Source organism: Ambystoma mexicanum, chromosome 6q, assembly GCF_040938575.1.
Source record: "Ambystoma mexicanum isolate Mex_15411 chromosome 6q, UKY_AmexF1_1, whole genome shotgun sequence".
NCBI classification, from domain to species: domain Eukaryota; kingdom Metazoa; phylum Chordata; class Amphibia; order Caudata; family Ambystomatidae; genus Ambystoma; species Ambystoma mexicanum.
Window position 1 is genome coordinate 1,066,443,164 of NC_090937.1, and position 25,941 is coordinate 1,066,469,104.

The window sequence follows — 25,941 nt, forward strand, 5'->3', positions numbered from 1 at the left end:
GCTGCCTGGGGCAATATGCCTGTTGATTTGCTTATGTCTGTGAGTTGAAATGACATGTGTGTGTTGCGGAGTGTGATGCCATGTCTGAAGTTTGACACTGCCACTCATGTACAACTGTCATGTTTGTATCAGTCTATTGTACAGTGCCCTGATGCCTGTGTCCCATCTCTCCCTATCTGCAGCGTCAACTGATGAAGAGGGCGGAGAGGGTGCTGTGGAGCAAAGCGGCAGGGATCGCACTGCAAGCCGGAGACGCAAGGCGGATTCCGGTGCCACGTCCCAGGCCGCAGCTGACGAGGGTAGGTCCAAGAGGCAGAGGTCGGAGGTGGACTCCTCGGCAGCAGAAGGGGCAGCTGAGACCCCACAGGGTCCAACGTAGGAAGATGGCACAGAGTCATCCAGGTTGGTGGGGGGTTTGGTGGAGGAGGAGCCGTGGAAGGGACACACACAGGGTCTGGAGGTGGGGATACCACTGGTGCTAGTGGTGCAGTGCAGGGGCAGGGACAGGAGGCAGCACAGGCTGCCGCGGAGGTGCATGTGTGTAATCCTGTCCCCGATCCTGTGAATGCATCATCACGCACCAGCAGGGATGCCTACGTCCAGACCCGCCTGCAGACGTGGCAATCCGGGACCGGGTTGAGCCTGTCCTGGCTGGGATAGCGTTGCGTCAATGGGGCATGCAAGATGACCTGCAGTGGTTTCGTGAAGACACTGCACGTCATCTCGGATGCCTCTTTGACCGCGTTGACTTACTGGGACGGGTCACCAGTGCTGGATTCCTCTGTGTGCTGGACCTTCTTCCGACCCCCTCCTCACCTGAACCCCCTATGCGCCAGTCGTCCTCCATGCCATCTTCCCACCCATGTAATACCTGGGTACCCTGTGGAGCTGCCTCTGACCCAGTGGCCAGGCTGGTGGAGGACACATCCCTGCCACAGTCGGGAGTCGGACGTCCAGCAGGGGTGGCCACCACAATAACTGCACCCCAGCTGGAAGAGGACGTGCAGGCAGCAAGAGCCAGGGCACAGGAACAGCAGCAGCAGCAACAAGATGGGGGCGATGATGGCTCGGGGCCATCAACATCCGAGGGGCAGGCATCGGCCAGAGGGCAGGAGGACCCAGGATTGGGAGTGACTTCCTTGTGGTAGCGGTTGGGCCAGGTCATAGGTGGGGAGTGGCGGCGGGCGGAAGAGGCACGGCTCACAATGGTCAGGGCGGAGAACTCCATGCGGAGGGCGCTGAGGCGGGCCGAGTGCCTCGAGGCAATTCGCAGGGAGTTGGAGTTGAACATGGCATCGTCCCTGCGAGCCCTCGGGGTCATGGAAAAGGACCGCCTCCAGGACATAGAGCAGGAGTTCGATGATGCCCTGGCCTTGGAAATCGGAAGGTGAGCCGTCATACTAGCCTGCTGCCATTGTATATAGTTTTTAGTGTTAGGTTTCATTTTCGTTTTGCTTTATTTTGGGGTGAATGGACTATGCCCCACACTTTTGTATATAGTTATTTGTCAGGTAGTTTCTTTGATAGGTTTCATTTCTTTCGTTGGGCTCATGGACCCTTTGAAAATTCGTTGTACATAGTTGAACATTGGATTTTTGAGAACTTTTTTTGGGGAAATCAACATGGATCAATGGATTTTACATTTTACGTTTCCTTTGGATTTGCTTTGGTGGACGGAGAGTTTGGACGATTTTTCTTTTGGATTTCTTTGGATTGGTTCTACATTTAATTTTATTACGTTTTGGACATGCATTTCATTTCATGTTTGAAATTTTGTTATGCTTTCATTTCATTACATTCATTTTCTTCATAATACATTTAGATATGTTACTTCCATGTGTGGGATTCGCTCATTGGGTTCATGCATGTCAAAATGTGGGTTTACACAATCAATGGCACCCAGTGTGTGTGTGTGTGTGTGTGTGACAGACATGTGTTGATGTACATAGTTGACTTCTGGTTTGTGTCATGAGATAGGCATGTCAGTGTGGGGTGGATTGGGAAATTCATTGCAACACGCCAGTGCACACAATGTTAAATACACATAAAAACACACAGGCACCCCACAACATAATAAGCATTCACATAGAAATCAACCCAGGCATTGAGCCTTAACCATACAGATACAACAAGCCAGTGCACGCAATCAACCAACTGCAATCCAACACACACAGACGCCAGTTTCTCCAGGTTCTGGACCTATCCTATCATTATACCATCACTAACCAAACCTGTCCTCTTGCTTGCAGAGCCACATGAGTGCCTGGAGATTGCCCCTGGGTGGTAACAGTGTGCAGTATAAATCAACATAACATTATTATAGTCCTCATGGAAGCTCTTTTCTACCATGAGAGGATGTTATGATACAGAGTAGTTTGAACATGTATTCATGTTCAACCGATGACCAATACAGGGAAATCAGACCCTGGGTAATGTTACCTCTTGACCTGTGACCCAACTGAATTCTCACTTTCATATGTTTGTAGGAGTTTGAGTTGTGTTGGCTTTTTAGGGAGATTTGGGTAAATGCTTTTGCAATAGAATAACATACAAAGAAGAAATGACTTTGCATCTCTACACTTTGATCTGTGGTAAGCATAGGGAGCATATGTTTTAACCCCTAAACTTCACTCATTTCACAGCGCTAAAAAGTGCAAATCATGCTCTTACCACGTTTAGCATTAATTGCAGTTACCACTATCCAATAATGGGTCAAAATATGTAACCGAAAATTGATTTTGAAAGACACAAGACAATCTATTGAGCTAGTATTAGGACAGGTTAGAAATGCACCTATGTTGCTTCTCAAAAAGAAGCAAGAAATATTGCTCACTATATGGGGAATCGAGGGTCGAACAAAGGGACATTCGATCAAATTTGAAGCCTGTGGCAGGGCAAGGGCGCAGTGTTTGGGGCTGCTGGTGTTCGGCAATAATAAAGGTCAGCTGGGCATTGCTGGAACCGTCCTTGAAGATCCAAGACGAGAGGAAGCAAGGTGGAAGTAAGTCGGGACTGAGACGGGGGTTGTGGTGGAATCCTTCTCGGACTTTGCCCATGGAGCTCATGGAGTCCCCACCTGCGTCCCCTTGCCACGCTACTTTTCTGCCCTGCCATAAGCACTGGCCACCATTGAAGTCCTAGCGTAAACTGAGGGTTGTGAGGAGGAAAAAGCTGCCAGGGGGCATACTGAAGACTGTTGTCAGTGACTGGAAGTTCGGGGGACCACAAGGGCCATTTTCACAAAGTTTCCCCAACTATTTGGGGGCCAGCCAAACCACCCTGGGTGGAGCACCACCATTAAAACATGGTTTCCAACAGAGGGTCATGTCCAGCCAAACACTGGGTTTGTCTGGCTCGTGCTTTGGAGCACGTTGCATAGCTGGGTCTAGGTAAGTCTCCGGCATCAATGGAAGTACATCTGTCACCGGAATGACCTCCACTGTCATGTACCCCACCAATGTCAAAGGTAAAAGCAGAAGCTACAATCCAGTTGATTTGAGTGTTATTCCCACCCATGTATGGTTGCTGCCTCCCGTCTGTCAGGTTTATCACCGAGGACCTTCCTAATGATGTACCTCGCTAGCAGATACTAAATCAAAGCCCGAGGAGTGAATCACTGGAAAGGGCACAAACACACAATAACAGGAATTCACCAGACTGAGAAAACAAGATAAACTAATCAATATAGCTCTAACAGGACCAGGACGCTGTAAACCCCACAATAAACAAGACTAACCTGAGCATAACACTCCAGAAGTGTGGGTGGCTTCTTTCAACAGGAAGTCCGAGACAGTTCAAATAGTATCCAAAGGAACAAGTACAGCGTAACAAAATGAGGAAGGGAAGGTTAGTAAGTAAGGGAGCTGACACCCGAACAGCACGAGGGACGCACTAGAGTCGAGTTGGTGCACGTTGCTGTTCTGGAAAGCACCCAAAGTTTCCTGTGCATGTGTCTTTAATGAAGAGAAACAAATAATAATCACTCCCTTGGAGATTCCTTATTGTGTGGAAGACATGAAGAAAACAGAACCCTCTGGAATCACAAATTACTTGTGTGCAAAAAAGAAACACTCAAAATCATAACACGTGTAACTGGTGAACTGTGCAGACACGTAAATCATATAAACCGTGGTAAAATATGATAATGTGCCCTTTCCGTGCTCTAAACCCAGATAAAAGAAAGCACCTGCCATGATTATCACAGGAGCAGAAGACTGTGACTGCAAACGATTCGTCTAGCAGACACAGAAGAATGAAGTGGGCAGAGACAATAGCAATCCATGTAGCTGACTGAAGCCAGAAGGTTAGCAGATTGTGGCTACAAAAGTATGGAGGAAGAGGTTGTTTTCTCAGCTCTCCTGGCTGCCACTGCGATCTGTGCATGTCCATTTGGCACTGCCTTTAAGACCCCCTACCGGATTCCTGCACAGGGCATAAGCCCCCAAATTACCTGATACCGTCTACAGCAGTGACACCTCCCCTGGCTTCTTTAGACATGGCATCTGATGGTGCTCCTGTAACTAAACCCCTTCTTAGCTCTTCTGGCTCCTCTAATAGTACCTGGAGTGAGATCTTGGCATCCATGATCCTGGGGGTGGGGCAGCTCTTTCCTCCGCCTAGCACAACTCAGAGACCCTAATGCCAGAAACAACACAAACCACTCGTAGTCTGCTCACTGTTCCGGGACATTTGACGGAGTGTGAGCACACCATTATCTTAACTCAATGCTCTATTGAATAGTCTTGGTGTTGAGGTCTTCACCATGTGTTAGGAGACCATAATTGTGTCCATTTCAGCCTCTCAATTACTGTTATTTAATTTAATTAAACAGGGTGCCAATACCCTCTCTGGCCTAGAGTCATGTCTGAGCTTTTAATGTTTTCATTTCAGCAGTTTGCATCTTTCCTCCATATTGTGATGAATACTGTCACGCTCGCCTAAGTCTCTGCAGGAGCAATGGAGTCCGCCGGTTCCAGTCCCAGTTTTTCCTCAATGCCCAAAAAGCTCCAAGAAATATCCTATGTATAGTATATCTTTTTTGTGGAGCTACAGTTCTTACTTCTTGGAACATCTACATTTCTCTGATTATGTTTGACATATACCAAATGTGTCAATGTATCGATTATTTATGATTCTATAGTAAAAACTGAAAAATAATCACCAATGTAATTCTGAAGATAATAGTGTTATTTTTAGGGATTCCAAGAAACATCACATTATCGGTATGTCTTCTTATCAAATATGGGTAAGACTGTAATATAAATAAAAAGACATCAAGCAAGAATGTGTGTACAGCAGGTTGCATAATATAATAAAGTATTCTTCTTTTCTTCTGACTTCTACTACTTTTGTACCATTGTCTCTTGATCCTAGTCTAGGGAAGATGTTCCAAGATCATTGCAAGTCCATCAGTCTTTAAGAAACCCTAATCTAAATGTTTTGCTTCTTCTTATTTTGCCTTGTCTTGGATTTGAGTCCGTGATCTTGGTTGCATTCAGTGAAATTCTTCACTTGCTTTGGTAGGGTACATGGCATCAGGGTGCATGCATGGACTCACCCTGATCCATCTTGAAAAGGGACATACTACAACTAACATATACCTATATCCATTACAAGTCTGCAGCATAGCTACATAATCTATGTGTAGGTTCTGGAATGGTCCATTTGGTTTGGGAATTACTCCTCTCACTGTTCGAGGAGTGTACACTGCTGTAAAATTCTGGCAAACAATACAGTTTATAATAAACTGTGCCACATAGGTCGGTATGAACCATTCTTCTGCAATAGTAGCAGCTAGACCCTCTCAAATCAAATGCCATGGGTAGTGAAGCTGCTCCAACGCTACCCTCAATAATGCTAGAGGCAAAACAGCCTTTCCAGTGCTATCCTGTCTCCAAATTGCCTCAGTATGGGACAGAGAACATCCCAATTTTTTCCATAACTATTTTTCTTCCGGCAATTCTCGTCCCTGTATTTCAATTAACTGTACAATGGACATCATATTGAATCCTCCCTTGACCAGCATGCATCGCCCTGTTGGTTGCCTCATATTTTTTACTTCACTCTCAAATATAATTGTATAATAGGCTGCTTTTTTGACCTCTAAATCTGTAGCTTCATTTCCACAAGAGATTAAATCTGTTCACTTTGAATGGGCTGCATACTTCACAATCACTATGGTCTCTGGAAAACTCAGCGCTTCAATAAGCTTTTCTAATAATCCTGCATGTTGCACTGGAGTGCGGTCTGCATGGAGGAAACCCCTCCTTTCCTCCATAACAAGCCTGTGTGTACAGTTCAAATCACAGAGGCGGAGTAAGAGTACCCTGTCACTTCTTCATCCTCAAAGCTTTGCAGCGCATCAATAAGCGTGGCTAATTCTGCAGCCTGTGCTGAATCATTTTGGTTCAATCTTGTACTGATCTCAAATTTAACCTCTTGGTTAAGTTTTACCATTTCCGATCCAGTATATCTCACCGGTCCCTTTTGGTCAATACTCGATGACACATCAATGAAAAGTACGTCCCCCCTCCCTAGAGCATTCTCTCTAACTTGGTGCATATCATCATAATACTCGATACACATTGTAGAATCATGCATATCATCATCTTCTCCCACTGGTTCAGCTATAGACATTGCTGGATTCACTATGCTACACCTAATAATTTTGACTTCAGGGTTTGAGATAATTAACTCACATCCTGATTCTCCTTTTGTAATCAATGTACTTTTGGGTTTTTCCAAAATTGCGAATAATGCATGTTCTACAAACAATGTCACTGAATACCCCATGGTCACAATTGAGGCCTTTTCAATTGCAAAGGCAGCTGCTGCCAACGATTGATCACAAGGATAATGTCCTTTCATGACTGGATCTAAGATCCCACTGTAATAAGCAAATGGATTATGACAATGTCCTAATGTTGTTTTCTGTGTGAGCACTGCTGTCATGACATCATTGAATGAGAGAATAAGTACAATTATGCACTATAATTTGGAATCCCTAACACAGGGGCTGTGCTGATCATGTTTTTTAATTCCTGAAATCCTTCAGGCATCTCTTTTGCCCATATTAGTTTACTTTTAGCCATCTGTCCCTCTTTCAGCCCTTTGAAAAGTGGCTGACTATATGTACTGTAATCGAAGACCTAGGCCCTGTAATAGTTGCATAGGCCTTGAAATTGTTAGATTTGTCTCACTGTTTTTGGCTGTTCAGTCCTCATAATGACCTCTGTCCTTTCAGGTGTTACTTTTCTCCTTTCATGTAAAATCAACTGTCCTATATACAATACTCCTTCTTGGCAATTTGGTAGCTTCTCCCTATGCACTTTGTACCCTTTCTCTGCCAATATTGTCATAAACTTGAAAGCCTCTTCTCTGTATCTTTCTTCTGTCTGGCTACACACTAAAGTTGTGTCAACATATTGAATGATGGTACTTTCAAGTTGAACATTACCAAAGTACATCTGAAGTATTCTGTTCAAAGTTGAGGGGGACCCACTGTACCCCTGAGGCAAATGATTATGTTTCAGATGAATCTTTCTATATGAAAAGTAGGTTAGATCTTTTTAGTCTTCGTGAAGGGAAATTGAGAAAAATGCATTTTTTAAATCTACAACAGTGAAATACCTTGCTTTTGACAGGATCTGGCACAATATTGTGGCAGGGTTTGGAACTAAAGGACATTCTGCTTCAACTATATTGTTTAGGGGTCTCAAGTCCTGGAATAATCACCACAACCACCCGTTGATTTTTTGACAGGTTACACGGCCGTGTTACACAGAGAATGACAGGATACCAAAATGCCTTGCTTCATTAAAGCGGATATGGTTTCAAATATACCTTCATCCAATTCTCTGGACATGGGATACTGTTTTGCAAGTGGCAAAAATGCTCCTGGTTTGAGGTTAATGTTTTCTGCTCCCACTCCTTCACTAGACCAACGTCATTTGGACCTGTAGTCCATATGATAATTGGCACATTTCCCAAGTCTTTCTGGACAAATGGCAGCTTCTTTTTGACCAATACCATTCTCTGCGGTATTTCTAGATTCTCTACTTTAATCAAATAAGTACGATTTATGAAAATAACTGCATCTTCATTTGAATAGTCATCCCTAAATAGTTCCTCATCCATCAAATCCATTAACCTGCATCCTTCATCGAGGGCTATCACCGTTCTCCATCCCCTTCTCTCATTGTCTGTCCCATAAGGCATCACCCTTTCTTCTCTCACTATTGCTGTTTCTAGTTCTAAAGCGATAACTTGCCCTTCCTCATCATCCATAGAAATCTCTGGCCTGAACAAAAATATATCAGGTATCCTTAACATCTTGCCGATCAATTAAGGCAACCATGACAAAAAGATCTCCATACAAAAACATGTCCTTGTCTATACGTACTCCTCATAAAGCTTTTATTCCCTGTAAATACTAGTATGAGCTCCCTCACATTTACATAATGTATTCCTGGAGTGGAACACACTATTCCTTCATCAGTAAAATATATTGGGGGTCATTCCGAGTGAGGCGGTAAGGGGTTAACGGCACCGGTAATGGTGCCGGAGCCATCAACTTCTTACTGCTTCATTACGGGTCTGCTCATGGGAACCAGCTAAGGGGCCTGGTTTTACCAGGCGCCCTTAGCGGGTCCTGCAAGCACACCAGGGTGCTAACAACGGGCCAGTTATTAACAGACCCGTTGTTAGCACCCTCCCCATTCCCATTGAGCACTATGGGGGCTCGAATGGGAATGGGGAATGGTTCCTCAAATGAGGAATTACCGGGCCCTCCAAGGTCGGAATGGCCCGGTAATTCCTCATTCGAGGGACACGGTGCACGGTAAGGGGGTAGCCATGCCGCTAATAGCGGCATGGCTACCTCCTACCTTGTAATGACCCCCATTGTCATGTTACGTTTCGTCATCAAGTCACATCCTAGTTTGTTTACCAGCATTTATTTGGAATATAATAATGGCATGCACATGTCGTGTTCACCTATAGAAATTGGTAATTTGTCTGTAAATGTCATGAGCACTGGCCGCACTGGCCCAAGAACAGACACCACACCATCAAGTGATGGGAATAATGGGTCTTAGGGCACACATATACAGGGGGCCCGGCTGGACTCGTTCCTGGGGCCTTTGGAGCCAGGCTTATATCAGGATGTAAGCAGGAACACTTTATTTTTGTGCAGGAGTGCTTCATTCTCAAGAACTTTTCCACATGCTTTATTCAAGAGCATTTCCATGAGCATACTGTTGGGGTGTGGCTCTCCAGGCCCAGGCCGCACATGCAGACTAGAGGAGTAGCAGGGTGTAGCAAGCAAGACAGAACTAGTGGGCATGGCCCCAGGAGTACAGCTATATAAACTGCTTCCATCCCCAATGCCAGCACTTCGTGTTACTTTGCATTCTCATGCAACGCGGCACTCACCGCCGCTTGGACCAGCTTACTTACCCTTTTTGAACTCAGCGTTTATCCTGCATACTCACCTCCTGGAATTTGGCGTTCATCATCTCATCAGCATACTCACCTTCTGGATCCCAGCGACCTTGATCCCAGCGCTGCGCTTCTCATCCATGAAGTCGGGTCCTGTGATGAAGACAAGAGACAAGGTTAAACGGCTATCATCCATCAATCTAGGGTTGCGCCGCATTCGAACCACGTGCGCATCTCGAGCAATCACTCGCCTGTTACGGGACCATTGCGGGTTCATTCCTTGTTCGCGCCAGCTGCCATCATAAGCTCTGCAACTGCTGCAGGGCCCGGTACACCACCTACACAGGACAGAGCAAAATAACTATACAAACATTACAACCAGAGCAAAAGCAGACTGAAAGCAAAAGAACTATACAAACATTACGAAAGCCACCAAGCGAGAAAAGACAAAGACAAACAGGAACACTCACCTGGAGAGAAGTGGATTAGTTGCAGCTGGACTGGACTACCACGTGCAGGGACCAGTGAAGGAACTCGGTCCCAGGCAGACAAGCGCCCCTGCCAGAAGTAGCAGGATGGAGAGCTCATCAATCAAGATAGTCAGGTGAGCCTCCTAGGGGCAGCACAATCTATGAGAATCACGTCCCGGGTCGAAGGGTCTGGAAGGGGGTCTGGATTACAGGCTGGCATACTTACAACCCCTTGGATTCTCAGAGAAGCAGCCCTGAGCATATTGCTGCAGTAACAGTTCAAGTGCAGAGGGAGAAGCCAGCCAAGGGCGAACTAATCCCCGGGAGGGCTGCAACCGTGCCCCAACGCCTCTGCAGAGACCAGGTGAGCATATCAGAACGCAAAGCCTCTACAAATCTCTGCCTGGGTGTAACAGAGACTTCAGAGATGGACCAGTGGCACAACTACTGGGAGAGATACGGCTGAAGGTCATGCCTCAAGACAGGAGACCAATCCCCTAAGGAGAGATCTCATTGTGAATCATGACCATACTAATGCACTAGCAAGACAAATGCTCTAGGCACAGGCTGGCCAGGTCCCACTACCAGGGTTAAACCCTTCAGCTACACCTGCACAGTCAATGCCAGTACAAGTGGTTCTTCCAGGGGCGGATCCCCTAGCACCGCCCAAACATTTCACAGGCGTCCTAAATAAGTACGTCCATTTTATGAACCAATGCCGCCTACATTTCCTGTGCAGACCTGGCGCATTCCCCAATGAACAATCTAGAGTGGCATTTGTGCTTTCCTATTTGGGAGGTAGTGCAGCAGACTGGTCCATACCCTTGGTCAGCCACAATGATCCTTTAGTTGGGGACTTCAGGGGTTTTCAGCGTGAAATGGAGAACTGTTTGTATGGCATACTCAAGGACAATCTTTGGACAACAAACCATTGTCACTCCGGCAAGTTAATCAAAACTTGTTAACCTATATCGCCTCCTTCAATTGCCTTATAGCCCAGACAAGCTGACCAGAGGGGAAGAGAACTACACTCTTTTATCGTGGGTTGCAAGGAGAACTTAAAGATGTTTTAGCCCAAGTAGTAAATCCCCCACAAGGATGTGCATAATATATCGACCTGACGGTGCAGCTCGATCACAGGTTACAGAATCATAAAATGGATCGAGCAAAAGCAGAGGGGCCGTCGGTCTACGTACGACCCTGTGAGAATGAAACCAAGTCACACGATCAGTCAGAACCTATGAAAATCTGGCCTTGCGGAGGCCGCTCACCAAAGCAGAAAGGGAGAAAAGGAGACAGCAACAACTTTGTGTATACTGCGATAAGGCAGGCCACTTTCTCCGACAATGCCCGGTGAAACCATCCAGGAAAACAGTTGGAGCAACTGACAACAGTGAAGGAAACTCCAACGCCCGGCAAGCGTAGGGGTCCACTTGTCGAGCGGTGAAAATGAACTAACACAGACCTCACACCTAGTCATCCCTGTGCTCTTGGAAACCACAAACAACCAGCAAAAATACATGCCTTGGAGGCATACATTGACAGTCTAGCTGTGAGGAACTACATTGACCAAGATCTAGCTACCCTGATAGACCTTCCTCTCCGGAAGAACCAGGTATCGGAAAACGTTACAGCCGTTGATGGATCTCAGTTATCATCTGGCCGAGTGATGCATTACACTGAGAAGGTTACGCTTCTGTGTCAGGACAGTCACCGAGAGGACATCACCTTCGATCTCATCGGCGCTCCTCAGTTCCAGATGATATTGGGAATGCCCTGGAGACCCACAACCCTAAGATTGACTGGTGTAAAAGGGTTCTGACCTTTCCAAAAGACTGCATTGATACTTGTTACAACAAAGGACACCCATTCCAAGGGCTCACTGACTCTAGAGCAAAGAAAACAACTGTACTGGGCCTCACAGGTTTGTTACCATCGGAATACCTGGATTATAAAGATGTTTTATCAAAAGGAGCAAGCGAACATCCTACCTCCGCACAGACCGTACGACTGCAAAATGGATCTCGTACCCGAGGCCCAAGTTCTGTGCAGCTGGATCTACGCCTTAACAGAACAGGAAAACCAGCATTTAAGAACATGCCTTGACCAGTATCTGGCAAACGGCTTCATCCGTCCGTCCAAGAGCCCTGCATCCTCACCCCTCTTTTTTGTGCCCAAAGGAGGGAGACTTAAGAACTTGAATTTAAGAACTTGAATTGACTAGAATTGACTATAGAGCACTAAACCAGATCATGGTAAAAAAACAGTATACCTTGCCGCTTATCCCTGAACTGCTGGATCAAGTTAAAAACACTCAGATTTATACAAAACTCGACTTAGAAGCGGCCTATCATCTGGTAAGAGTCAAAAAAGGGGACGAGTGGAACACTGCCTTTCGCACAAAATATGGTCTTTTTGAATACCAGGTCATGCCCTTAGGACTATGTAATGCCCCGGCGGGGTTTCAATTTTTCATGAACGATGTGCTCGGTGACCTATTGGACGTCTGCGCACTTTTCTATATCGATGACATTCTCATCTACTCAACCAACAAGGAACCACGTCAGTCATGTTCGGGCAGTCTTAAAAACCTTTGGCAACATCAGTTATATGCTAAACTGCAGAAGTGCTCCTTTCATGTGACAGAGATAGAATTCCTCGGCTTTGTTCTCACACCATGGGGCATACGCATTGGACATTCGCATGGTAGACTCTATCCTCCAATGGCCTTCACCAACGTCCACAAAGGGAGTACAGAGTATGCTCGGGTTTTGCAACTTTTATCGCTGATTTATTCCTGGGATCTCTCAGATTGTCCACCCAATTACATCTTTGCTACGGAACAAGCTTTCATAACAACACCAGTTTTATGACATCCCCACCCAGGCCTATCATACGTGGTGGAGACTGATTCTTCCAACATAGCAATGGGGACAGTACTGTCACAACGAGACCCTGAGACAGGACAGTTGCATCCCGTGGCATTCTGGCTTCGTAAGTTCTCTGGCCCCGAATTAAACTATGCAATCACTGATAAAAAATGTCTAGCGATCAAGGCAGCATTCAAAGCATGGAGAAATTATCTTCTCGGAGCTAGACATACAGTTACTGTAATCACAGAGCATTGCAATCTACAATACCTAAAGACCGCTAAAGCACAATCTTCGTGGAAACTTTGTTGGGCCCTCTTCTTCTCAGAATACGATTTCGTAATTACCTACAGACTCGGAGTACGCAATGGAAAATCAGACGCCCTGTCACGCATGAGCAAGGAAGAACAGGCTTTTACTACACCAGACCCCGTGGCCATCATCCCAGAAGGACGAATCCTAAGCATGATTGCAGCAACCACCTCTTTAGACGACTTAAAATCTGGTCTACAACATTCAATGAACCAAGCAGCACAACAAGACTGGTTATTAAAAGGAGATTGACATACTATCATGAACAATCTACCATATTTTCACGGACGGTTTTAGATTCCAGATAAAAAACTACAGAATCAGATCATAGCAAACTATCATGATTCTTTAGTAAAAGGACATCTGGGAATAGCAAAAACCCTAGCTAAAATAAGAAAAAGCTACTGGTGGCCAACTTGGTGAAAATACATTGCCCAGTTCATCGCAACATCTCGTGTCTGCACACAACACAAGTTGCAAAAACAAAGTCCTGCAGGTGTACTACGCCCTTTGATGGTACCATCAGTGCCATGGCATAATAAATTGATTTTATTACAGATCTTCCCTCCAGCAACTGATACAACACCATCGTGGTCATGGTAGATCTGTTCTCTAAGATGGCCCACTTCATTCCCCTGAAAGGTCTTCCTACTGCATCCGCGCTGGCTACCGTGTTTCTGGAACAGATTGTTTGACTACACGGTTTGCCATCAATAATCATATCTGACCCTGGGTCTCAGTTTGTCTCGGCCTTTTGGAGAAGATGTTGCAAAATTGCCAAGATCGACCTTCAGTTATCCACAAGCCATCATCCCCAAACTGATGGCCAGACCGAATGGACCAACCACAACCTAGAGCAATACATAAGGGGTATGCTGCAACAAACCGAGGATACCTGGAAGGATATACTTTGGCTAGCAGAATACGCATACAACAACTCCATCCACACCAGTACTGGGCAAAGTCCATTCTACACAGTGTACGAAAAACATCCACGGACATCCGTTTTTGATCCACTCTAGTCTTTGGAAATGCCAGCTATTATGACCTATCAAAATGCAAGTGAACGGGTCAATGCGACCAGCATGCCCCCTTACCGCTCAGTCTCAATTCACGCAAAGATTTAAGTACCACACCTAGATTGTTAAAATACTTTTTTTATCATCTGCAGCATCTATTTGCTTAATGGCTTAGGTATAGTGCTGAACACCAATAGTTACATATACAGTGATATGGATTTGCACAATAAACAAGAGCAAGTTAAATTTCTTGCACATACATATATACAGTCAACACAGTACAGATTCTACTGTCGATATATAGAGAGAAACGACAGGGGTCATATCACATGAACAAATAGAAACGGTTATACAATATGTATATCGATAGGAAAACAGTGAAAGACATTTGTGACACTGTGGTTTGAGAGTAATTGTCTACACCAAGTTGTTTCAGCCTTATGTGGTGGCTATATGAGCCATGTTCTTCTTGGGGTCTTCGCAGGACAGGAAAGACTGTGTTGTCTTGATGTTCAGAAAAAAACTGTGAAAATGAATGAAGTACAGTAAGGGAAGTGATTGAATCACCCTGTGTCCCCTGTAGGACAGGTGGACACGGCTTACCTGTGGGGCGTAAATGGAGCAACAGGCATAAATGGAGGGTCCAGGGACCTGCAGTGTCTCATTGCTCATGGTCAAAATGGACATCTATTAAAAGAATGGGAGAACTTAAAGTGTGTCCCTATTCTAATTAAAAAGCACTGATTATCGTGCGGTGTGAAACCAAAAAAGGGCTTACCTAAACATGGGTAGCCGCGGGATTGCAGCCGCATCAATTATACAATTGGAGTTTATCCGGAGTGCACCCAAAAAGATGGGGCACAAACGTCAGTGAACAAGCCACTGTGACAGGTCCCATCGGCTAATGTACTTAATCTAGTGACACCACCAATAGAAAAAGTCATACCTGTAAGGCACTTGTGTGTGTGCCGAGGCTGGGAGTGAGGGAAAGTTGGCATGCCCCCCAGGATTCCTGTGATTGATCTGAACAAGCGGAGCGATGTTGCACAAGCTCATTCACAGGTCACGGGTACGGCGATCTAGCGACGTGGATGCCGTTGCTAAGGCACGGAGCTGTAAATAGCTACGGCCATCTTGGGACAGTGTGCGTGGCATCCAGACTTGTACAAGGTCTATCTGTGTGCAATTCAACACAAGTGAATTAATTGTTACAGCTCCTGGTTACAAGAGTATAATTGTGATGGAGTAAAAGGGGTGTGTATAGCCATTGCCATGGTAACAGGATGGCGTACACCCGGAGAAATTGGCCAAATAAATAAAGGCATGGTGTCAGTGTGATCACATCACTGTGATGCAAATGATTTGTGAGTGTTGCCCATTTGATGGTGTGTGGGACATCTCCCTGGGCAAAGATTTGACGTAATGGGCCCCGAAGGTGCTACGCGGCACATTCCGCAAGGGGCTGATCTATCGAGGTCGATCTGGACGCCGTGTCCCAATTAGCAAACGTGAATTGATAATTATGACTCGTGATTACAAGTGTATAATTGTGGTGGAGTAAAAAGGTGTGTGTGTATAGCCGTTGCCATGGTAATGGGACGGCGTACACACGGATACATAGCATGACTAGATACATGTGTTGTCTAATCCAGTGTGATCGCATGCCTAAGATGCCGATAATTGGTGAGTGTGTGAGAGTTTGTGGGACATATCTCTGGGCAAGATATCAATGTAGTGGGCCACATATGGACTAAGCGCTAGGGTCCGCCATGCGCTGATGATTCTGATACAGACCCTGGCCGGGACCAGGATACTACACATGGCTTGTGTGTAAAGTTTAGCTATGTGGAGGGCTAGATCTGATGATGTGGTGGCTAAAAGCTGTGTCAAATACTCGCCAAAATATGACATGTCCCTCATGGTGACATTAGTTTGAACAAGACATTGAACAGATGTACAAATCACGCAGCATGCATAGTCTCAGTGAAAGCCACTGCCATTGGGTCAAAATCTATATCATTCAATGTGATCTGGATAAAAAAACTTTCTCAGGAAGGGATCATAAGAAAGATTTCCACTCAACATATATGTTGAAACCCAAGTGTACAGTATCTAGTTTATGGACCCATCTCTGTTCTAATTGGGTTAAGGTCTTGTTGAGATCACCCCCCCCTCATGGTGGGTGCCAGTTTTCTTAGGACAAACCATCTAAGGTCTGTGTCCTTATGGTTCTTCTGACTGAAGTGGTCCACCACGGGTTTGTCTTGGATCATATTTCTAATGCAGGACCGGTGCTCTGAAATGCGCATTTTGATAGGTCGAATGGTTTTGCCTACATATAGAAGGCCACACTGGCATCCGATTATATACATTATGCCTTTGGTATTGCAGTTAGTTTGTTCTCTCATTGCCCACTTGACATTCTTATATTCCAAGACTTTTTTTCTGTATGGTGAGGGCACATGCCACGCAATTCCCACATTTGTAATGTCCAGCTACTGGAGGAAGATTCCACAGTGTGTTGATGCGTGAGAATGGTTCTAGAAAAGTGTGGACGAGAGAGTCTTTTAGATTCTTGTTTTTCTTAAATGCAAAGCAGGCGACTTTGTTCAGTGACCCTGTTTGTTTCACCAAATGCCCGTTTTTCTTAATGGTCCTCTGTATAAGGTCACTTAATGGACTGAATGTGATGACACAGACCAACCTAACAAGTTCTTTTTTAGGCTTTGTCTCTAAGCAGATATCTCTTGGGGTATGAGTTGCTCTTTTTCTGGCATCTCTGATCGCTTTACGAGGATATCCTCTTTCAAACAGTCTTGTATGGAGATACTCTGCGTGTTTATTGAATCTCTCTGATTCAGTGCAATTTCTCTGGATTCTCAAAAATTGGCCGTATGGAAGGTTGTATTTGAGGCTGTGTAGATGATAACTCTGGAAGTGTATCAGACTGTTACGCTCTGCCGGTTTGCGATATAGTTCAGTCTTTAGATGTTCTCCTGTCTTATATATATGAAGATCTAGAAAATCAATTTGGTGGTGATCCCATTGCATAGTGATGTGGGATGTATTAACCCACTCTGCTCTGCCCTGCAACATCCCTGTGTCCTGGTGGTGCCAGGATCATCAAAATGGCTGCAAAACCTCTATGCGTGCCAAAACATATGGAAATTGCACTCTACAAAGCACAACAAGATGGCTGCACATCTACCTACCATGCATGTTGTCAGTGGTGGAATGGAGAACGCACTGCTGAAACATGTCATTGGGCTGCCTAACCAGTGAAAATGGAGCCTGCATGAAAAGCAGTGCTGGCTGAAAGAAATCTGTAAAATTGTTCTTAAATCCCTTTTTCTTGGTTGCTGAAACTAGAAAATGCCGGTCCAAAACACCATAAAACATCCAATATCCCTGCTGGGTGTTACCTGTCACTTCATTTAAGAAATTATTGTGAACATACCATGTCAGGAAAAGCGGAACCTGTGATCAAAATATCCACAGCAAAAAGGTGCCTGCTTGTGAAATCTAGCAAAATATGGGCGCAATACCAGCGGCCGCCTGTATGACAGCTGTCAGTAGTTGCATCAGAAGTTTAAACTTGTGCATTTTGAAATCAAATGTCTGGAAACTAAGTGACCTGTTATTAAGAGAAACCTAGGTTAACTATTTAATTTCCATGGTTTAGAAGCTGGAATAAGAATTCTAGCTGCTTGTTTGAAAATTGTAAGTTTTGTTTTAAACAAAGAAAAATGTAACAAAATGACATTTAAAGTAAGCCTGGCTCACAAAACTACAAACAACTTCCCCAACAGGGCAAGGCACCTCCCTTCAGCTCTCTAAGGCCAGGAACTCACATTTATGTGTTGATTAAGAAGAGGGGAGGAGCACTGGGGCTGCTCTGGGAAGGGGACAATGGACTGTCTCTGGCTGAAAGGATATGCAGATTGTGAAGTGTCAAAAATGGCCTCTCCCGGAAGGAAGGGGGCGGATTGCTTCAGACCTGACAGTAGGAGAAGGAGGTGGGAACAGAAAACATTTGTTGATTCACAATGGACATATTTTTAAAAAGACTGATAATTGACTGTGGACAATTGTAAAAAATATGTAAACCCCGGACTTCTGAACCTAAATTTTTGCTGCACATTTTAAGAGGAGCCAGAACTCTGTGCTATGTTCTGGGACGTAACTGTAGAAATTGTGGTTTTATAGCAAATGTATTTATGTCAGAAGCATGAAACTTCACACGCTTATGCCCAGATACAATCACACATGTATACACATTTTTGGACACATTAGATATTGTGTCCCAGACAAAAAGTGCAAAATTCTGTCAAATCCAGACCCAAGATCCTACCGCAACGGGGGCTGAAAGAGCATTTGCTCCACAAATTATGTGATCTAGATATGTCATTGTTATAAAGTTTGTAAAACTGTAACTATGTATTATACTAAAAGTAGATTTCATGTTCAAAAGCTAAGGGGAGGATGTTCTGCCTCATAAAACCACATCATCATGGTGACACCCTGTTTTTTCCTCCAATCAAGGGAGAGAGCAGACTCTAGCCAATAGACTACCCAGGGGGTGCGCTTAGGATAATTCAGCATACACACCCATTTATCAAATGCATAAATAGAAACAGCTGAGGACTTAGACACACACCACCCTGATCCTGGTGAAGTACCGTGAAGGAGAACTATCCATATTCCAGACTCCAGACTCCAGACTCAAGAAACTTTGCAAGCAGAAAGGCTCATTGCATTACTGAACCACTTTCAGCTGGGCCTTAACTTCCACAACCCATCCCACAAACTTAAAGGGGAGACAAAATAAACAGCCAGGCTGTGCTATACTGCTTGCCTGCTAAATCATTCATCCCAATCTTGTGCCGTGCCATGCTGTGCTGTGACCAGACAGCCATTGCAGATCCAGTCCAGTCCTACCGTGCGGTGACCAGAGCGCCTTGCTGATTGCGGACCATGTCCAGTACAGTGTGCCCAGTAGAATCCTAGAATCTCTGACATCAATCCCTGATGGTTCTGTTCAAACCTATATAGTGAGTATCCATAGATAGGACTGTGTCACTCTCATATATACTGTCCATAGTAATCCCTATCTAAAGCCATCCTAGCTCATCTTTAGAAACCTGCATTGTTAGAAATCTTTTTGAATTGCCTGAAATCTCCATCTTATCCTATATTCCTTCTGTACGGATATTGATAAAATTATCTTTGTGCTGATATATTGCATATGAAGAAGGCAAGCGTCTCGGCTGGCAGTTGCCTTGATCAAGTAGCTGAGCTTCCGTGTAGCAATTGCTTCTTCATAGTCTGGCCTTAGTGTAAAGAAACCCTTTTAGTCCTTTAAAAGCGCATCCCTGTTTCTCATTGTTGCACCTATCTGAAAAACAACCTCCACGAAAACGTCCATCACTTCTTCAATTTTGCTAGAAACGAAACTTAAGTGTCTGCTGGTAGCTAACATCCTAAGCTTTCCAGAGAACCTAAAAACACATCTCAAATCCTTATAGTTCTCCCGCGATCGCGATTACCGTGTGCGGAAAAGTTTGCCGCAAATTTTCGTTTTGGCAAAATGTATAACGTGTAAAATAGCTTTTCATTGCACCGACCTCAAATTTAAGTTTTCCCATTGCTTATTACTCTCAAATCATTGCTAGTGTTTGATTTCAACCATATACAAAGCAGCTCCCATTAGAATTTAAACAATTTGAGTGATTTAAACCAGATTTAGTGTTTTACCCAATCAATTCTCAGATAACTTTAAACTATTTGGACAGTTTGCCAATCATTCCTGCTTCTCTCTTGTGTTGCTGGGGGGGAAATTGGGATTTATATATTTGCTTGAATTCTGCATTCCTTAAAACTGTCCTCTCTCCTTTTATCTCTCTACACTGCATATTGGGTGGTTGAGGGGTGTGCAGAGGGAAAGAGTAATTACATTGTTATTTGATTTGAATATACACCCAAACGTATTATTTCTGTGCTGCATTGTTTTTGCTAATCATTACTCCTTGTGATTAAAGAGATTGCTTAGTGTGACATCACCCCAATGGTGATTATTGTATCCCCATTAAAAATAGTGAGATTATCTTGTGAAATACATAAATAAATATTTTAACTTTGAAAACTAGCCTGATTCCTGGTTCAGTGTGACCGGGGGGGAGGGGGTTCAAAGAGAGGGTGTGATATAAATGGTACATCGTTCAGAATAAAAGAACTTTTAGACAAAAATAAATAAATAAGGATTTCAGTTGTGCATGACACACTAGGCATTGACTTAGGTGAAGTGCCAGATTAAAATCACTTACAGTGAACTTCATGTGAGGGTTGCGTTGGTTTATACACTCATGGAAACCCTATAGTTCACTCGAGGTTCCGTTCCAGATAAGTATCACATCGTCTATGTAACGTTTCCACAGGCTGATGTGGGGTAAAAAAGGATTCTCGTCAGAGATGTTCATCTTCTGGTATTGTGAAAGTTGCCCCCATACTCACCCCTTTAGTTTGTTTATATATCTGATTGTTGAATAAGAAAATTCTTTAGACATAGCCAGTCTTGTACATTCCAGAATGAACTCTGTGGGGGTGGAGGTGGTGTAATTTCTCTGATTAAGAACTTCTCAGATTGCTTCCAGGCCTTCTGTTTGTGGACTTGAAGTGTGGGGAGCCTCGACATCCATGGCGGCGAGTAAGCTTTTCTGTTTTAGGTTGACATTATTAAGTAAGACAATGGTGCTGGTGGTGTCTTTCAGATGGGAAGGCACCTGGACAACAAAAGGTTTTAAGAAGTCGTCGGTATATAGTGACAGGGGTTCGAGTAGTGAGTCACAAGCAGAGACGAAGGGTCTACCTGGGGGTTTCGTAGCATCCTTATGTATTTTTGGTAGGATGTAGAAAGCCAGTGTCTGCAGATGGGCTCAGGAAATGTTGTTCATCCTTGCAGATCCAACCTTCTTCGAAAGCACGTTGGGTTAAGCTTTTGATTTTGTCCTGTAAGTCTGAGGTGGGATCATGATTTAGAGGTCTCTAGGATCACTGGTAGCTCATTAGATGTAAACATTCAGCGTCATAGTCAGTGGTGTTCATGATGATCATGCCGCCGCCTTTGTCGTCTGGTTTGATGGTGATGGATTCATCAGTTCGTAGAGTTCTAAAGGAAGTTCTTTCTTCTTCGTCCAGGTTGTCCTGGTAATAATTCTGTTTCGAGAAGCCAGCCATGACCGTTCCGGTAACTATTTTCTCAAAGGCTTTGATCTCACACGGGATAGTGTGCAGGGGTGGATAGAAAAAGGATTTTTGTTTCGGTCCGGTGGTGTTGTCTCATTTGGTGGGTCCCACTTCACTTACTGGTCCTTTGTTCGCTGGTAGATAGATTTCAAAAAATTGCTTAAGGTGGATGTTCCTGAACAACTTTCCCTCGCTCCCAGCCTCGGCACACACACGAGTGCCTCACAGGTATGACTTTTTCCATTGGTGGTGTCACTAGATTAAGTACATTAGCCGATGGGACCTGTCACAGTGGCTTGTTCACTGACGTTGTGCCTCTTCTTTTAGGGCGCACTCCGGACACAGTCCAATTGCATAATTGATGCAGCTACAATCCCGTGGATACCCATGTTTAGGCAAGCCCTTTTTTGGTTTCACACCGCACGATAACCAGTGCTCTTTAATTAGAATAGGGACACATATTAAGTTCTCCCATTATTTTAATAGGTGTCCATTGAGACCACAAGCAATGAGACACTGCGGTTCCCTGGACCCTCCATTTACGCACCACAGGTAAGCCGTGTCCACCTGTCCTACGAGGCACACAGTGTGATTTAATCACATGTTATAAAACTATATCATCAGCACTTCCCTTACTGTACCTCATTCATTTTCACAGTTTTTTTCAGAACATCAAGACAACAGTCTTTCCTGTCCTGACGAAGGCACCAAGAAGAAAATGGCTCATGTAGCCCACACATAAGGCCGAAACACCTTGGTGTAGACAATTACTCTCAAACCACAGTGTCACAAATGTCTTTCACTGTTTTACTATCGATATACATATTGTATAACCATTTCTATTTGTTCATGTCATATGACCCCTGTCGTTTCTCTGTATATATCGACAGTATAATCTGTACTATGTTGCTGTATATATGTATGTGCAAGACATTTAACTTGCTCTTGTTTATTGTGAAAATCCACATTGCTGTATATGTAACTATTGGTGTTCAGCACTATACCTAAGCCATTAAGCAAATAAATTCTGAAAATTATAAGAAAAGAAGTATTGTAACAATCTAAGTGTGGTTCTTAAATCTTTGTGTGAATTGAGAATGAGCGGTAAGGGGGCATGCTGGTTGCATTAACCCCTTCACTTTTATTTTGATAATCATTGAGCCTTCCTGGGCAGAATCATTTTTTTTTTCCAGGAGCCCTTGTTCATAAGCTGTTCCGACCTTACAGAAGACCATCTCCCAGGTTCTTAAGGAAGCAGCAGAACATCTGACCAGAGCCAAAGACAAACAGAAGCAGTTTGCGGATCGACACAGAAGGGAAGCTCCAAACTATCAAGGCGGAGACAAGGTTTGGTTAGCATCCAAAAACATTCCTCTGAAAGGACCACAGGCCTTCTGGCCCAGATACCTGGGACCCTACACTATCAAGGCTGTGATGAATCCTGCTGCCATGAAGTTAGAGTTACCATCTCACATGCTGATCCACCCTGTGTTTCATGTCTCCCTTCTAAAACCAATGGAACCAGGTACACGGGTCAATACTCCACAGGACCCTGAGATAATAGAGGGAGAACCAGAATACAAAGTCAAAAGTATCCTAGATTCTAAGATAGTCCGGTCCAAGTTATACTATCTTATAGACTGGAAAGGCTATGGACATCAGGACCGAACTTGGGAAGCCAGGGGACATGTCTACGCTCCACAAATAATCAGGCAGTTCCATCGCAACAATCCCACCAAACCAGGACATGGAGAGGAACCACCCTTGAGAGGGAACTTGAGGGGGAGTGTTGTCATGAGCAATGGCTGCACTGGGCCAAGAACACAGACACCACACCATCAAATGATGGGGGTAATGGTTTTCAGGGCACACATACACAGGAGGCCCAGCTGGACTCAGTCCTGGCGCCTTTGGTGCCAGGCTCATATCAGGAGGTAAGCAGGAACACTTTATTCTTGTTCAGGAGTGCTTCATTCTCAAGAACTTTTCCACGTACCTTTATTCAGCAGCATTTCCATGAGCATACTGTTGGGGTGTGGCCACAAGTGCCCAGGCCACAAGTGCACAAGTCCCCAGGCCACAAGTGCAGACTACAGGAATAGCAGGGTGTGGCAAGTAAGACAGAACTGGAGGGCATGGTCCCAGGAGCACAGCTATATAAGCTGCTTCCATCCCCAATGCCAGCGCTTCACGTTACTTTGCATTCTCATGCAATGTGATGCTCACCGCCGCTTGGGCCAGGTTACTTACCCTTTGTGAACTCCGCGTTTATCCTGCATACTCACCTCCTGGAATCTGGCATTCATCATCTCATCAGCATACTCACCTTCTGGAACCCAGGGGTCTTGATCCAGATGCCGCACTTCTCATCCACAAAATCGGGTCCTCTGAAGAAGACAAAAGGCAAGGTTATGCCGCTATCATCCATCAATCTAGGGTTGCGCCGCATTCGAACCATGTGCGCATCTCTAGAGATCACTCACCTGTTACCGGACCATCGCGAGTTCATTCCTTGTTCACTAGGGCTGCCATCATCAGCTCTGCAACTTCTGCAGGGTCTGCAATACCACCTACACAGGAAAGAGCAAAAGAACAGAATTAAAGAAAGCGCGGACAACAATACAGGAACAAACTATGCAAACACAGCAAACGCAGACTGAAAGCAAAAGAACTATACAAACATTACGAAAGCCACCAGGCGTGAAAAGACAAAGACAAACAGGAACACTCAAGTGGATTAGTCACAGCTGGACTCGACTACCACACGCAGGGACCAATGAAGGAACTCAGTCCCAGGCAGACAAGTGCCCCTGCCAGAAGTAGCAGGACAGAGAGCTCATCAATCAAGATAATCAGGTGAGCCTTCTAGGTGCAGCGCAATCTACGAGAATCACGTCCTGGGTGGAAGGGTCTGGAAGGGTGTCTGGATCACAGGCTGGTATACTTACATTCCCTTATGTTCTCACAGAAGAAGCACTGAGCATATTGCTGCAGTAATAGTTCAAGTGCATAGGGAGAATCCAGACAAGGGCGAACAAATCCTTGGGAGGGCTGCAACCATGCCTCAATGCCTGCGCAGAGACCAGGTGAGCATAACAGTAAATGGAACTACATGTGTTGCCCCAGAAAGTCTCTGCCTTCATCACAACACCTGACATTTGATATTTTCCCTCATGTACACAGTAACAAGTTGCCCCAATGTGCACATGAAATTAAAATGTTGTGCCTCCTTATCATCAACTTGACCCTTGTTTCCTCTCTGGGGTCTGGGGTTACAGATAGCACTGAACACATCAGGTCATTCTGTGGGCTGTTCTATTGTGGATATAAATCTATTCCTGTACCTGTGAAAGTATTTCCTCCTACCATAGTCATATTCCCCGATTTGGGTTTAACTACCTACATGGCTCCCGTATCCTTGGGCCATTGTGATGTACCTGACTGTTGCATTGAAATATATTGTACTAGTTGTATGGGTACCTGTTGCGTCTCCATAGGCACTTGCTATTGTTGCCCTTATGGTGGCTGCATCTGCATTGGAACTTGTTGTATTTGCTGTAATTGGGGTGCATAAACCTGGCTTTGTGTGTGATCTTGGGCAGAATATTCTTGTGAAACAATATTATACTGTAGCATAACCCATCCGCCCTCTTGGAGAGCGCCAAATCTGTTGCTACATGTCTCCTCTAATTCTACATACTATAGATAAATGTCCTAATTTCTCCAACACTGCGGTGGCTGTCCACCATTAAATCCTCCCCTTGCTTGAAAGTTTTGACATCTGCCTCATACTCCTCCTCACGGCCTATTCCCTCTTCCTCTTTGCATAGAGTTATACCCATTTTAATCCATCACATTTGCCGCATTATTCTGCTGTGGTAACTGCACTGTTTGTGTCGTTGCTCCCTTATTGTTTGCCAATACCACTCTTTCTATGGTGTATTTTGATAATTTTTTCTCCACCAACTTCACCCATCCTGTTTTCTGCCTTCTGCTTTCTTTTTGTATCTCTCCCTTAATATTCTACAGTAGTGCAAAATTGCCATTTGTAATTCTGGCCATGGCTTTGCTTCCATTCCTACCTGTTTCTTTAGCTGACGTTGCACCGGCTCTAGCGACCATTGACTCAAAATATGATAAAATAATGCCCCTTTTGTATCCTATGATACATGCGTTTGCAAATTCCATCTGTCCTGAATCTCCCGAAAAAGGGAAATGGGGTATTCAGTCTCTCCCAGTTTCCTAGTCATTATTGCCCCAATATCCGATATATCATGATATTGTAAACTCATCAATAATCGTGATACACCTGCTATACAATTAATAAATGGTGATCAATCAAGCCCTGTCTTTTGTGGAGTGACTTTTGGATACCGTGCTCTTTTCCACACGTCGTCAGCTCTCTCTTCCCTAGGATGGCTGATAATATTCCTTTAATATCGCATATAGCTAAAGTTGCTCCTGATATCCTTTTCTCTAGCTCAGAAATCTATTTTCCTGCACCCGAAGATAAACTTGGCAGTATGCACTTTAAATTCTCTTTATTCATCTGTGGCCATGGAATATATTGTGGTCGACTCCCCCCCCTTA